The following is a 16488-nucleotide window of genomic DNA, read 5'->3' as shown; positions in this document are numbered from 1 at the left end:
GTGGTATACGAGGCTGGTCGTAGTTGAACTATACTTATCAGCTCTTCATCTACTTCTTGTGGTTCTGAAGCATTATTTTCATTCCCTGTTACATCATTTAGGCTTTCATCCCCTGTTGTCGCCATCAAATTGATATCTAAACAATAAGAATGGAAACTCACTATTGATTGTAACGAAAATTTCGTACTGTTTACATTGCATAAAAATATTATATACAATACTACATAAATACTATATACAAAATTTTTCATACCTGTCATAACAATTTTTCCAGCCTTATCCACGCTTAGAATCTGACATGCAGCGTTGAAAAGACCAAAACAGGAATGTTTCAAAATAGCATCCATTTTCAACAATCATCCACAGTAACCACATTTTGCTGTTTAATAATAAATAAATAACATCATATACATAATTAAAGTAATTGAATTTTACGCAAATTGAAACTGCTATAAGCATATATTGTATATGTATGTTAGGCTAGAAATGTATGCTAAACCATCATATCAACATTATAACCTAATATAACATAACTTAGCATACGTATCTCATAATTACAATACTTACAGCAGATGACATCATATTTCCCTTTTTTCAATCAAAATAAATATATAAATACAACAGCAACTTATCACAACCTCTCTTTAACCGCCAGTGACCGCCAGATATTTGAATTACGCACATGCATGAATTCCGTTCCGAAAAATGATCGCCATGGGGAACCCAGATGTGAAAACACGCAACGGAATCATTCTAATTGGTTAGCTTGTGACCGGAACAACAAATGGAATGATAAAATATCAAATCTTAGCCACTTACTACTTGAGCTGAATTTACGGTCGCCACTGTATTTTCAGGCATCAATACAGAAAGCCTATGTAACTGCGTTGCCCCGTCCTTCCTTCTCAGCAAGATGGCTGTCGTTTCTACGTCGCGGACGTGTTCAAGGCCGTCGGCCACGCCCTTGTTAAGCGAAGCGAAATGTACGGAATATCGGATAGAATGTTCACTGGGGTCGCGAATCAATATTTGCTTGTTTATTATAAACAAATAACAATTTATTAATACTGGTCGTACAGCAATCTCTACTCGCGGACGTATTCGCTCGATCGCGTAAAACTACGTCGAGTGTTCTCGAACCGCCGCTATCTTCGTATGCACGGATCGTAATGATCAATAAGCGCAATAGGATTTCCCGTATCACGCACTCACTATCTCTACAATTGTATTAATCACGCTACTGACGCTAGCGGATAACGGGATAAGACTTCCGGATTCGAGTATTAAGCGTAACCGTTGAACGTGTTAACGCACCGAAAGCTCGCGAAAGACTGTCCGGGAGGAACGGGTCGAGTTCTCCCACCTTAGACCCACGCATGCGCTGAGTCTACATTTAAGGCGCGCAGCCATCGCATTGGCTGTTCGTACCTCGGGGTGTAGATGGTACGATTCCATCTGCACTTCGCGCACCGAGTCGTTGTTGGGACTCGGCACCTAATCGAGAGATGCTACACTAAAGTGCAACGGCGTGAATTGGCTTTCGCGCTCGCGTGAACCAATCACGTCGCTGCACGGCGAACTTCGCGCAAGCGAACGAAAAGTCACTCGATTTGCACCGAGTGACTCTCAAAGTCACAACTGACGAATCCAATGAAACCAGGTAAGTGTACAGGTAAATCTACCCATTTCTAATTCTCTTTTTTTCAGGTACCCAGGATCGCTATGGAATCGTCTCATCTAATCACCGACATCGGCGTAATAAATGTAAGTATCAAAGATAAGTATATCGCGACTTAAATCTATCGCACGTGTAATTATATAATAATATGTTCTTAAATCGACAGGGAATAATGTAATAGTATTAAAATCAATATCAAATAGTTAAATCGGCTGAAAACCGCGTTAAAGTGTAGACAGTACACAAAAGTGTAATAAGGTGTAACTGAATATAATCAAAATTAATGTAAAATGAAATATAAAATAAATCTTTGCCTGGAATGACTCCATTTGGCTGTTCTCTATGCTGCAAAACGTAATTGTTAATGATAAACAGGAAATCTAATGAATTTAAGAAAATCTGCACCTAAAGTGCTAAAAGGTGTATCAAAGTGTAATGCCGTCGCTGGCTCGTCTCGCACGCTTATTCTAAGACGTCGAGTGTAGAAAGTGTAAAAAGTGTTGCACCTTTCGGTGACTTCGTTTCGCATGCATGTTTCCAACAAGTGGGTGTAGAAAGTGTAAAAAGTGTTGCACCTTTCGGTGACTTCGTCTCGCACGCTTGTTCTAAGTCGTCGAGTGTAGAAAGTGTTGTAAGTGTTGTGACGTTGCAGTTTTGCTGCATCGTTGCAGCGCCCCGCCGCCGTCACAAGGCGCGGGTTTCGCGACCTTTTTCACGCCCGAGGACGGTTCAACGAATCGATGCGAGATCTCCAGGGGCATATTAATCATTGCGTTACGATATACTGATCCCTTTTATTTTGTATTGTTGCGTGGCGCCTCACCGAGCTGAGACTGGAGTTCCTGAGAGGATACAGAGGAAGCGGACGCGGAGTCGACGAGAAAGATAACGGCGAGAGCTCGGACGACGGAAAAGCGGATCGAAGCGACCCGCGGGCCGCCGAAAGCGACGGAGCGCAGGAACCCGCGCGCGGCGCGTGACACGGCGGCGGGCGGACCCTTAATGGCAGGGCCCCGGGACGCCGGGGCAAAAATCAGCCCAACTGTCCTCCTCACACTGCTGACCGGATTCCGGGATGGATGGCCACCATTCCCGAACCGGTGCGGAAGGAACACGGAGGCAGACACGTCCCGTCCGCCGCCGGGAAGAATCCCGGAAAAGTTGCCGCGCGAGCGAAGGGCCGTTTAGCGCCCTGCGGAAAGCCGTAATTCACGGCCCTACGCACGAATCCGCCGCGAGCCTGCGAGCTCACCCCTCATTGGTCCGCGCTCCAACGTCGCGGGGCCGCGTACGCCCGGGGTGGGGTGCGCTATCGATTCCGCCATCGAGCGAAATTTCGGGAGCATTCGTAAATCGTCCTCGGTAATCGACGCACGTCGAGAGTCAAGTCGCGGTATTGTCTCGCATTCCGGAGCTGAGTACGACGTCCGGCTGCTATCTTAGCGACCCTTGGGACGACGGCGAGGACCCTCGGGAGAGGATCTTCCTACGGTGAGGTTGCCTCGGTAACATTTCATGTAAAGCCACGACACCGCTCCCCGGGTCGCGCTCTCGCTCGGGAAAATTCGCGATAATTAGCGTATCCGCCGACAAGGCGTATTTAGCGATCGATAGCGAGAGCGAGGGGCACCGGAATGGTCTCGTGGCCGTGGGATCGCGATCGGAAAATACGAACCTCTGGAGATCGCGGTAGGCGCGTCGATGACGACGTTCGAGATAGCGGATACGCCGTTTCACGCGCCCTTCGCGTTCACGACCGCGTGTCTCGTTAGGCGTAGTAGTTCGCCCGGTCGAATCTTAGATTCTGCACGCGTAATTAATGGCGTCAGAGGGATAGTCGCGTTGGTATGCGTTACTCACGATTCGCGTTCGGACCTTTAGAGTATCCTCGTGATATCGGCTGCGTTGAGATATTATTCGCGGTAGGATGTGGATCGCCTTAAGATACCATTCGCGTCGACTTAATGTTGTGTCTCGTTATTACTCGCGGTAATTCCGTAATCTTTCTCGCGTTAATTCGAGTATTTCGCGTTATGCCGAGTGTCTCGGCGCATCATTTTTCGCGTTGGACGATCGCTGACGATCGCGGGTGTTGCGTTCGATCGGAGTCGCGTGCGTAATCTCAGTTCTTGCGTTAGGATAAATTGGTCATTTCGCGTTAGTTATAGTATTGTTCGCGGTAATTCCGCATAATTTCTCGCGTTAGTTTAGTATTTCGCGTTATGTCGAGCGCCCCGGCGCCTTATTCTTCGCGTGAGGATATCCCTGGCGATATCCCCTGCTGCGTTCGTTCCTTCTTGCGTTGGGACATTACTCGCGTCGCGTTCGTTGCGTTAGTTTAAGATTATTCTTTGCGTTAGTTTAAGATTACTCTTTGCGTTAGTTCAAGATTATTCCCTGCGTTAGATTGAGATTATCACTTGCGTTAGAGTAAGATCCTTATGGCGACAGAATCCCTGCACGGGTTTGGGAACTTGCGTTCACGCGCTCCAAGCGGGGCGCATTATCATTTCGCGGTATTTCGCGCTATTATTTCGCGTTTATCTCCGTTATGTCGTAGTCAGTCGTAATTTGTACCGATATTCTATGTTAGTTGTCCGCGAACTTTTCTACTATTATTAGCTGTGAAATTACGTGATCTCGATGATTTTGTAAGTTTAGTTTTCCTCACACGTTCTCTTGCTGCGCCTTCCGCGCGTTTACTGAGTTAACGTAAGTTTTCCGTTTATGTCTGGCGTCCGCGTTATTATATTTGGTTGTCAAAAATTTGACGCCCGCGTTATCTATCACCTGTTACGTGCTTTTGTTTTGAAAGCCCCAGTGGCACTCACTGAGTTACGAACGTTTTCTACAGAATAAATGTGATTCTTTAACTGTTAATGGTTTGAGTTACGACATTCGTTATTAGGCGTCACCCCGCCGAATACTGCGCTGCCCTTCATCAACCCCGCCCTGCTATTAGGTCGAGCTAGCCATTCCCTCGCACACCGACTTATTCGTTTTGCGTCTCGTTTTTGATTTCTCGCGATTTCGCGGACGCGAGTTTACGCGTCTGGCGCCCAACATTAGAATCGTTTCGTGGAGTGTCGGAGGTGCGAGAGAATCCCCGGAGAGGCCTATCATCCCGCTCTCCTTGCCTCTTTTGATCCGGCACACGCCCCGGGCCGTCCCGGGAGTGAAAAAGTCGTGACAGTGTAATAAAAGTGTAGAGCCGTCGCTGGCTCGTTTCGCACGCTGAATCTAACGATACAGGTGGAGATGGTGTAAGGAAAGTGTAAGGAAAGTGTAAACGTTTGAAACGTGTTAAAACATGTGAATCTTAATGAAATACTCGGGAATTCGTCCCGCTCGTTGTCAATGTAAGTAATATCATCGAAAATAAAATGTTTAATATAAAATATGTCGCATTATCGACGCTGGCTGGAATTATTGCAATTATATAACTTAACATTAGAATGAATATAAAATGAATCGTTTGACTCGACCGTCACTCGCGGATCAATCGTGGATCGACTCCGATGTTTAAGACTAATATGTAAAGTGTGAATAGTGTATACAGTGTAAGGACTATGTCCATGTTCGGAAAACAGGTAATAATGGGAAAAAATACGATTACTGATATTATTATGAACTCTATGGATTTCATGTTGAATGATTTAAGATAAACAATATGGTTCTGACTTTACTTGATGTGAATATATTAATCAGTACAAAATTACCTTTTTTAAAAAAGGTAAAAAAAAGTGCCAAGTACACGCAATGTATTTTGTAAATTCAATCGAAAAATTATCTCACAAAATTGTCTCACAAAAATTGTCTCACAAAATTGTCTCACAAAAATTGTCTCACAAAATTATTAAATTATAAAATTGTTATTTTATTCAATCCAAGTGATATCTACCTCGAAAAAACCTAAATAACAAGTGGTATCTATTTAAAAAAAAAATACGTGAAATTATTTAATACTGCGCCAATTACAAAGAGAGAATATATATATATATATATATATATATATATATATATACCTTAACAAAATTATTTTTATATCACGAAATTGCGTTACCAAACTCAATCTAAGTGATATATACCTTAACAAAATTATATCACAAAATTGTTTTACCTAACTCAACCTAAGTGATATGTTATTTCAAAAAAATATATGAAATCTTTAAATTACGCCAACTACAAAGAGAATATATATATTGCTTTGAAAAATAATTGTAGTGCAACTACTCTTAAAAAATAAAACAAAATTGTGTTACCTAACTCAACCCAAGTGGTATGTATCTTTGTATTCCTGAGGATCTTTCTATCAACCCAAGTGGTAGTAGTTTTAATTCTTCTTGATAAAATTATAATATTACAAAGAATCATTTAATCATTTTAATCACAAAGAATTAAAGAGGTAACATTATAAAATAAAAATATTTAATTAAAATAAAATAAATAAATTTTTCTTGTAAAAAACTTGGCGCTGCTTTTTTAAAGTCTATCCAGACAAATTTGCATCGCGCATAAACATAAGCGTAAGAAATTGATTGGTTCATATATATGTGCAAAAGGAAATAGACCAATCCATCTCTTTATGCATATGCTTATGCACCTATGCAAGTTTGTCTAGATTAATCTTAAAAAAGCAGCGCCAAGTTTTTTACAAGAAAAATTTATTTATTTTATTTTAATTAAATATTTTTATTTTATAATGTTACCTCTTTAATTCTTTGTGATTAAAATGATTAAATGATTCTTTGTAATATTATAATTTTATCAAGGAGAATTAAAACTACTACCACTTGGGTTGATAGAAAGATCCTCAGGAATACAAAGATACATACCACTTGGGTTGAGTTAGGTAACACAATTTTGTTTTATTTTTTAAGAGTAGTTGCACTACAATTATTTTTCAAAGCAATATATATATTCTCTTTGTAGTTGGCGTAATTTAAAGATTTCATATATTTTTTTGAAATAACATATCACTTAGGTTGAGTTAGGTAAAACAATTTTGTGATATAATTTTGTTAAGGTATATATCACTTAGATTGAGTTTGGTAACGCAATTTCGTGATATAAAAATAATTTTGTTAAGGTATATATATATATATATATATATATATATATTCTCTCTTTGTAATTGGCGCAGTATTAAATAATTTCACGTATTTTTTTTTTAAATAGATACCACTTGTTATTTAGGTTTTTTCGAGGTAGATATCACTTGGATTGAATAAAATAACAATTTTATAATTTAATAATTTTGTGAGACAATTTTTGTGAGACAATTTTGTGAGACAATTTTTGTGAGACAATTTTGTGAGATAATTTTTCGATTGAATTTACAAAATACATTGCGTGTACTTGGCACTTTTTTTTACCTTTTTTAAAAAAGGTAATTTTGTACTGATATCACCTATTTTGTAGTGTTAAGCAAGGATCTGCAAAACATTTTTATTTTTTATTTTTTAATTATTCACAAAATTAGCAATAACAACAAATACATAAAAATTAATAATATTTAAGTAAAAGTAAATTATACATTTCTCACAAAAATTGAAGGAACACTAAATTTATCTTTAAAAATAGGCAAAACTCGAGCAGCGGTAACTTTGTTAAAAATGAATAAAATTTAAATTTCAAGCTTAAAACCTCTACTTTCGAAAGGTTACTATTATTCGTCCAATTTTTATTATGTCTAGACATAATTTTAATTCAGCGGATTTTTATTATGTCATGACATAATTTTAATTCTGCCGCTAGGAATTTTTAAGTCGATTCTTATGAATCAAGCTTGAATTTGATGTCTAGGTGTCCCAGGTTGCCGATAACGAAGTCCACATAGTGCGCTCCATAGTTTTCGGTGTCCAGGTGTATTAATACCTTGAATTCGATGTCCACGTGTTCCAGGTTGCCGATGACGGGTTCCAGATAGTGCGCTCCATAGTTTTCGGTGTCCAGGTGTAATAATACGTTGAATTCGATGTCTAGGTGTCCCACGTTGCCGATGACGAGGTCCACATAGTGCGCTCCGTAGTTTTCGGTGTCTACGTGTATTAATACCTTGAATTCGATATCTACGTGTCCTACATTTAGATTTAAAGTTATTAATACACCTAGACACCAAAAACTACAAAGCGCACTATGTGAACCTCATCATCGGCAACCTGGGACACGTAGACATCGAATTCGAGGTATTATTACACCTAGACACCGAAAATTACGGAGCGCGCTATCTGGACCTCGTCATCAGCAACCTGGGACACCTAGACATCAATTTCAAGGTATTAATACACGTAGACACCGAAAACTACGGAGCGTACTATGTGGACCTCGTCATCGGCAACCTGGGACACCTAGACATCGAATTCAAGGTATTAATACACGTAGACACCGAAAACTACGGAGCTCACTATCTAGACATCGTCATCGGCAACCTGGGACACCTAGACATCGCATTCAACGTATTATTACACCTGGACACCGAAAACTACGAAGCGCACTATGTGGACCTTGTCATCGGCAACCTGGGACACCTAGACATCGAATTCAACGTACGATTACACCTGGACACCGAAAACTATGAAGCGCACTATCTGGATCCCGTCATCGGCAACCTGGGACACGTGGACATCAAATTCAAAGTATTAATACACGTAGACACCGAAAACTACGGAGCGTACTATGTGGACCTCGTCATCGGCAACCTGGGACACCTAGACATCGAATTCAAGGTATTAATACACGTAGACACCGAAAACTACGGAGCTCACTATCTAGACATCGTCATCGGCAACCTGGGACACCTAGACATCGAATTCAAGGTATTAATACACGTAGACACCGAAAACTACGGAGCGCACTATGTGGACCTCGTCATCGGCAACCTGGAACACCTAGACATCGAATTCAACGTACGATTACACCTGGACACCGAAAACTATGAAACGCACTATCTGGATCCCGCAATCGGCAACCTGGGACACGTGGACATCAAATTCAAAGTATTAATACACGTAAACACCGAATACTACGGAGCGCACTATGTGGACCTCGTCATCGGCAACCTGGGACACGTAGACATCGAATTCAACGTATTATTACACCTGGACACCGAAAACTATGAAGCGCACTATCTGGACCTCGTCATCGGCAACCTAGGATACCTAGACATCGAATTCAAGCTTGATTCATAAGAATCGACTTAAAAATTCCCTAGCGGCACTTTCTGCCAAGCGTAGGGTTCCTTCTTTTCCGGCAGCGGTGGTAATACGATGTAAGGATACGAAATCTCTCCAGATAAACATGAAGCAATTGACTCAATATGTATTATATATATATACCTAATTTACCTAAATAGAAATATTTCTCCTGACCGATAAGTCTATCGACCTAATTTAATTTACCTACTAGATCGATCGAAATACGCGCGCGATATCGAAACTGGCGATACCTGCGCCGCCAGTGTCGAAAAAGTGAAAGCGACATTTCTCTGTTATCTGTTTGTTACATGTATGTTATAATATATTGAATTGAGAGCGTTGACGTAGACGTATCTTAATAAAAAATTTTCACATTTGGACTTTGCGTCACAATATCTCCGCTCGTAGGGCACGTAGCGGAAAATATTATAGGAGATACCCCCCCAAAGTCGACCCCAAGCTATCGATCAAGCCTACTTAGAACTTGATCCGTTCACTCGTTATCGAGATCTCAACATCTTGGGTACTCGCAACCCGTCGCGTCGCGTAAAAGAGTCACGGTCGGTCTCGCTCCGCGTGTACTTGGCACGAGACACTACCGTGTCTCTTGATAAAAGGATGCAAATTAATGCAATAGCAAATAGTATGTGTATAAATGATAGGACTATTATTCTAAATTTATCTGGGTCCATTGTTAATTAATTTATATGTACTTTTAACGTGAACTTGTCACTTTGTGAATTAAAATATAATTGAGTATCTGGGAACTCGGGAACTTTGGTATCGTAGGTAATTAAGGTGTGATTTCTTATCTTTATGTTTTTTATTGTATATAAAAGTGTATCTGAGGTGTCACTGGTGTAAAAGTGTAACTCTTTGTGTTACTTATAATTAATAATCGCGTACTAAATTTAATCAGAATTGGCTCTTTGCCCTTAAAGTGTAAATCTCTAAGTGTACCTTTTCGATACGTCACGCTTGAAGTGTATTATTATAAAAAATAGAATATTGATAAAATCTTTTGTCACACAATAAAATAATGAATAAGTATAATGTTTACAACCCAGCTAACACAATCTGTAATCGCAAACGTTGGCAACAAATTATGTTTGCCGAAAGGCCGCAAATGGGAAACATAATTTGGTATTGTCAATTCTGTTAGCACACTTCCGTCAATATGCAACAACCTTTGTCGGCAAAATATATGACAGAATAGCAGTTAACAGCAAGCAGATACCGAACATATTGACGGCAGATTGATGGCAAATGCTAAGCAGTTTTGCTATTACAAACAGTGTCAGCAAACATCTCGCAAAAATATAACAATGTATGTTGACGACAGATGGCTCGGATAAGCGAGCAGGTCTGTTGAATGCATTGACGACAGATTCACGACAAATATCAAGCAACTTTGCTATTACGAAAGTGTCAGCATTTGTCACGCAAGAATGCAACAGTCGGCTCGATAGGCGTACGACGCGCCACGCCGGCCGGAATGGCTGGTGCGCATGTCGCTATGGCAGTCTCGACTTGTACGTCCAATCACGACGTCATAAAGCGCCCAGTGAAACCAGCGTGCTGAAGCGGGAATTATCCTGTGAAGAACTGCAGATATCATTTGAACGTGCGTGTCTTCAGGCTGAGAAAAAGGTTTTTCTTGTCCTTTCTTCCAAGAAAGAGGAAGTGCCGTTGTATTTCTTATGAGCTAAATAACCAGTGCGATTCACGTTCAAGAAGCGTTGTGCTTAGGTTAGTTTGTATTTCGTGTTCCTACGATATGAGAATTCGTGTAATATATATGCGTATTTTATCGCGTTCGTCTTTCAACGTCTTATAAAAATACAAAAAAGTGTCATTATAGTATTCCGAGTTTGGTCATTGCGACGCTGTTATACGTAAAACCAGGTGAATAAAATGTATTTCTGTTCTATTATAGTCGTAGCGCACAACGCCACCGCTTATGCTTGTTTACTTCGGGGACAAGGAGTCACGCATCCGGCTCGTGACGATACGGACGGTGTGATACTTTGTGCGTGCCGCTTGGGTGTTCTATTGTGTTCCATTGCGTCGTACCTGGTCGCGTGGTCGTACGTGGCCGTACACAGTTGTGCGTCCTTGGTAAGTATTTTAGTTTTATTTTACTTTTTGTACTTTATTCTTGTTTAGTATATTATGTTGCTTTTTTTGCTTTATAGATTTTTGCTTTACAAACAGAACTTTTGTTTGCGTGAAGTCCGACGTAACTTTGAATCGGTGACACAATTCGTGGTCCCCGAGTATCCACGTATTGTAAATACGTACAATCACGTTTGTGAACCGCATCGCCTGGAAATTCGCTGCAGCCGCGGGCAAGGTAAGTTTGCCCGATCGCTTTGCATGCATTAAACGTTATGTGCTCTGTTTTTTATGTCCATTGTCTTATATGTAATACATTTTTCTTCTTTATGTGTTACAGACTGCTCTATTTGAGCGAAGTCCGACGTCACTTTGAATCGGTGACACGATTCGTGGTGCCCGAGTATCCACGTATTGTAAATACGTACAATCACGTTTGTGAACCGCATCGCCTGGAAATTCACTACAGCCGTGGGCAAGGTACACGCAATTTCTCTACGATTTAATGAGACAATATTTTGGTGTTTCCATGCAAATGGATTGTAATGTATAGATTTACTAATGCGGTTTTTATGTTATTTTTTATAAATTATATTTTTATACTCGTGTGCTCACGCGGTCCGCATTACGACTCTTCGTTTTACCATCTTTTGAAGAGCTATAAAACTTGTGTAGTTGCCTCTGCGTAAAAACTTAGTGCGGTGTGTGCGGAGAGCTAGTTAAAACTCTGCCCTAAACATTAATTGAAATGATTTATAACTTATCTGTCTCCTACTTGTATAAAGATACAGACACTCGCTTAAATTTGAGGGGTAACTCGGACTTAAACTATACTTAATTTTTTAATTTTTAGTGGTATGCGATTTTTTGCGTTATTGCAAGTATGATTGCAGTTTATTTTTTAATAAGTTTTTTTGTGACTACAGTTATATAACATTTTTATGCGCTGGAAAAAGTGACACTATGTGTCACTGATACTGCTCTGATATTGCTTACAATTATTTTAGTTTTTTCAATTGGTTTTGGTATTTTGTACGTTTCACGAATATCGTAATCGTGCATTTCGAAATATTGTCTATTGTATTGATGGTTCATTCTCTTACTAGTTTTCTAATCCTTTTCTTTTTTGTATTTACAGAAATTTCATACAAAGATTTTTCTCCACTTATTTTTTCAATTGGTTTTGGTATTTTGTACGTTTTGCGAATATCGTAATCGTGCATTTCAAAATATTGTCTATTGTATTGATGGTTTATTCTCTTATTAGTTTCTTATTCTCTACGTTTGATCCCTCGCTTTCATCATCAGTGATTATATCGTATATCGATTTGATCGTGTTTTTGGCTTTATATAAAGCTTTACGAGGCTCTCTAATCCTTTTCTTCTTTGTATTCACAACATAAATTTTATATTTTGTAGACACAAGAAATTTGTACCTGCAATCTCTTGCAAATTCCATTTTATATATAAATATGGAAAAACAATATCTAAAGACCTCAATTTGTCGAAAGACGCTGCACACATTGTCTGAAAGACAAAAAAGGAGAATTAGAGCAGAATACAGAAACAATGTTCATTTATTAACTTTGACCAATGAAAATGTCCGTACTACGAGTGATATGCATTTACCTGCATCTGAAGAAACTATTACTTTCAATAGTATTTCGAACGATAAAACTTGCAGTGTAAATATAGTAAATACACAAAGAATTGATAGTTCGTCTCCTTCAGATATGTTTCATGTTAGTCCTATTAGCAATAATAACAGTAATGAACATGAATTAAGTGATGAAAATGCTCTTGCCTCCTTATGTACAGATACACCGTACACGAAGCATCTTTTTGTGAGAAATTGGCAACTTGCTTCATAAATAATAATCTTACACATGTTCAGGGAAATAGCATACTATCTCTTCTAAGAACACATTCTTGCTTTTTCTTATTACCTAAGGATGTTAGGACGCTACTCCAAACACCGCGTAATTGTCTTGCTATATCCTCTGTGCCACCGGGGGAATATCTTCATTTTGATTTGGAACTTGGAATTATTGAAAGCCTCTGTAATGCATCATGTACGTCAGTTGACGAGGTAGTTTTAGATTTTAGTACTGATGGATGTAATTTAGATAAACAAAGTATCATTCATATTTGGCCAATTCAGTGTCGAATTGCCAATGTACAAGATGCACCACTAATAGTTGTGGGTATTTACAAAGGTCCTGCAAAACCATATAATCCTAACGTTTTCTTTAACAAATTTGTACAAGATGTCCAAAGAATTTTTTCAAATGGAGGAATACAATTCAATGACAAGAAAGTGCTACTAAGACTTAGATGTTTTATAGCAGATGCGCCAGCTCGCGCTTTTATATTAAATCTTCGTAACCATATGGCTGAACGTCCATGTTCCAAATGTAAAATATCAGGTACACATTTTCATAGTAATCATAACGTCTTTAATGGTATAAACCATCCTCTTCGAACGGATGAAGAATACCACATCCGCTTAGATGAGATTCATCACAAAGAAGGTACAAGTCCGCTCTCACAATTACCGATGGGAATGGTATCACAGGTTCCATTTGAATGTATGCACCTTGTGTTCATAGGTGTAATGAAAGAGATATTACTTGCGTGGGTAAAAGGAAAATACTCTCGTGACACAAAACTATCCAGCACATCTATTACCATTATAAATACACGAATAGAAAGTTTACAAAAATATTGTCCTTCAGATTTTGCAAGGCGACCCAGATCTCTCGAAATGTTTTCAAAATATAAAGCTACAGAACTGCGACAAATGTTACTGTATACTAGTCCAGCTCTATTCCATGATTTATTAGATAAAACAGTCTATAAACATTTCTTATTTTTACATACAGCTATAAGAATCTTATCTTCTAAGTGTCCATGAAGGCAATACTTACGTTTCGCAGAGTGTGCCCTTCAGAAATTTGTTCTTCGAGCTGAACATGTTTATGACACTACATTTAATTCGTATAACGTGCATGGTCTGCTTCATCTCACAGATGACGTTAGACGTTTTGGCAATTTAGATTCATTTTCTGCTTTTCCATTTGAAAGCAATATGTCAATTTTTCGGAGATATTGCAGAAAAGGTAATCAACCTCTCCAACAAATGTTTAATAGAATAAAAGAAAGACAAGCGCACGGAAGTAGCAAAGCTCGTAATGTAGAAACATCTGTTCGTGTATTTATGCCGTACATTGATGATAGCAATTGTACTCGGTATCGCAAAATTACATTTAATCACATATTGCTTAGTACACATATCCGCGATAATTGTTGCATCTTAAATAATGGGTCTATTTGTATTGTTTGCGATATTTTCAAGGACGGAAATTCTTATTGTTTATGCGTCAAAAAGTTTGTACAAGTGACTAATTTTTATGATATTGGTATATCATCATCAGATGTTCAGGTATACTCGTGTGCGGCGTTAGCAGATGAGGTATCACATATTAATCTGCATGAAGTCAGCGCAAAAGATTACAGAATGCCGTATTGGGGTAGCATAGATGAGAATAGTAATAGTGATGATAGTACGGCAAATAATGCTTCGTACACACCGCAATATATTGTAGTTGCTATAATGCATAATGAAACATTGTAATTAGGATTGTCATCTCCGTATGTCTGTTCGCCCGGAAAGTAATCAGTAACTTCGTTTTTTTTCCGATGCTTCTGTAAAGCGTAATGCGTATTTTTTTCATAAATGTTTAAAACGATATTTATTAGTCGTATCTATTACATCTCATAACAGATACATGTTTAATAAAATGTTAGATTAGTTAATATTTTTTCTTCTTTAATAATACTTCACAATAGATACTTCGATTTTTCGATTTAATATTATATTTTATTTTATTTTAAAATATATAGTTTGTAATAATCTTGGCGATCGAGCGAGCAGAAGCCTTACATTAGTATTAATTAATACATAATTTGTACCGTTTTTACAATACATTGTAAGATACTTTTTTCTAATGATGTAATAAAATATAATATTGTAATTAAATGTAATACTATAAAATATATATGTAATGTTATTAAATATAAAACAAACTTTATGTAAGTGTATAAATATATAATATATAATAATTCTAATCACATTCCTTTTCACTTTAAGTTAGGTAGAGATTGACGACAGATCTGGTATTCCTAAAGTTCGTATTCACAGTCGGGATTCTATAACTGCAGAGAATTGTGTTGTTACACCTATTACAAGTTTTAGCTGGTTTACACGCTAAGATAAATAACATATGCTATAGCTATGTTATCTTAGCGTGAAAACCAGCTAAAACTTATATATTTGTAATAGGTGTAACTAATTATCTGCAGGTATGGAATACCGAATGCGCGAATACGAACTTTAAGAATACCAAATCTGTCGTCAATCTGTCGTCGCTTCTAGCGACAGATTTGATTTCTGTTTATTGCCGATCTGGCATCGCTTTTGAAAACAGATGTGGTCTGCGTTTGGCGCCATTTTGTTGGCATGTCTGGTGACAGATTTGGTCTACGTTTGGTGCCAATCGGCTGCCGCTTTGCGATAAACAGATCTGCCCTCAATTTGTTGTGTCAATCTGACGTCGTAAAGTTGTTGTCAGATTTGGTCTGGTGTTGTCGTCAATTTGACTGCGGAATATGTTCTTAAGATTTCGTTCATATGGAGAGCAATTGCGGACACAGTAGGCCATGGCTTTGGCATTATCGTTTTGCTGGCATTTGTTCCCCTTTTAGCAACATCCCACAACTAAAATGTTTGCTGGGAATATAAACTTGCGCCCTATAGGCTCTCATATATCATCCCCTGAGATTCGGCTGCACTTTTCGGGCCCTGGTGTAGTTGCCCTTTTCCCCGTTTGCCCTCTCTGTACCTGGTGTTCGTCCTGGGACATGTCTACCGTCTCCAGGGATGATTCCCGGCTTATCTGGAAAACGGGTGGTTTAGCACTCGATTCCAAGCTCCCCACCATCTCACCTTTTCGATTCCGTTTTCCGATAATTCCGATGTCCATGGGACAGCACCCTTAAAGGTCTATCCAGACAAACTTGCATAGCGCATAAACATAAGCATAAAGTTTTTGTGATGCGAGTATGGACGATTACTATAAGCGAAGCCCATACAAACGTTACCTTACGGACGATGATGCACAAATACCAGAATCGACATTACAAAGAAAACGCTTAGAAACAGTACAAGAAGAATCTCCACAGGTATATTCAAAGACATATAATTTAATTATCAGAGCTAATGAAACGAGTACAATTAAGCACACACTGAATTACAAGAAATTAAAATTGGTATATACTTTAAACTTTAATAAAATAATAAGATAGGACTCTCGAAATTAAAATCGATAATAGGATGGCTATGAGAGTCAAACGCAGTTAACGGTGCGTAGATGATCAGAATCACTGATTTATTCCAATATATTACAATCGAACGTTTCGGCTCACATTCGATAGGGCATT

General features: G+C 38.8%; 1 long non-coding RNA gene and 1 pseudogene across 1 annotated transcript; both read left to right on the top strand.

The window, feature by feature from the left end:
- The first annotated feature begins 10821 nt into the window (after window positions 1–10821).
- LOC139784611 (uncharacterized) lies at window positions 10822–11630 on the top strand. The gene is made up of 3 exons (XR_011721612.1): window positions 10822–10992; window positions 11070–11227; window positions 11330–11630. It is a non-coding gene; the product is annotated as an uncharacterized lncRNA (long non-coding RNA).
- Window positions 11631–12841: 1211 nt separating this feature from the next.
- On the top strand, window positions 12842–14730 carry LOC139784610 (uncharacterized; annotated as a pseudogene).
- Window positions 14731–16488: the final 1758 nt, after the last annotated feature.

The sequence above is a fragment of the Temnothorax nylanderi genome, unplaced genomic scaffold, assembly GCF_030848795.1.
Source record: "Temnothorax nylanderi isolate EJ_2023f unplaced genomic scaffold, tnyl_v1.0 TNYL_tig0649_pilon, whole genome shotgun sequence".
In the NCBI taxonomy this organism is placed as follows: Eukaryota; Metazoa; Arthropoda; class Insecta; order Hymenoptera; family Formicidae; genus Temnothorax; species Temnothorax nylanderi.
The sequence above is the reverse complement of the archived record's forward strand: the minus strand, read 5'-3'. Positions and strand labels throughout refer to the sequence as shown.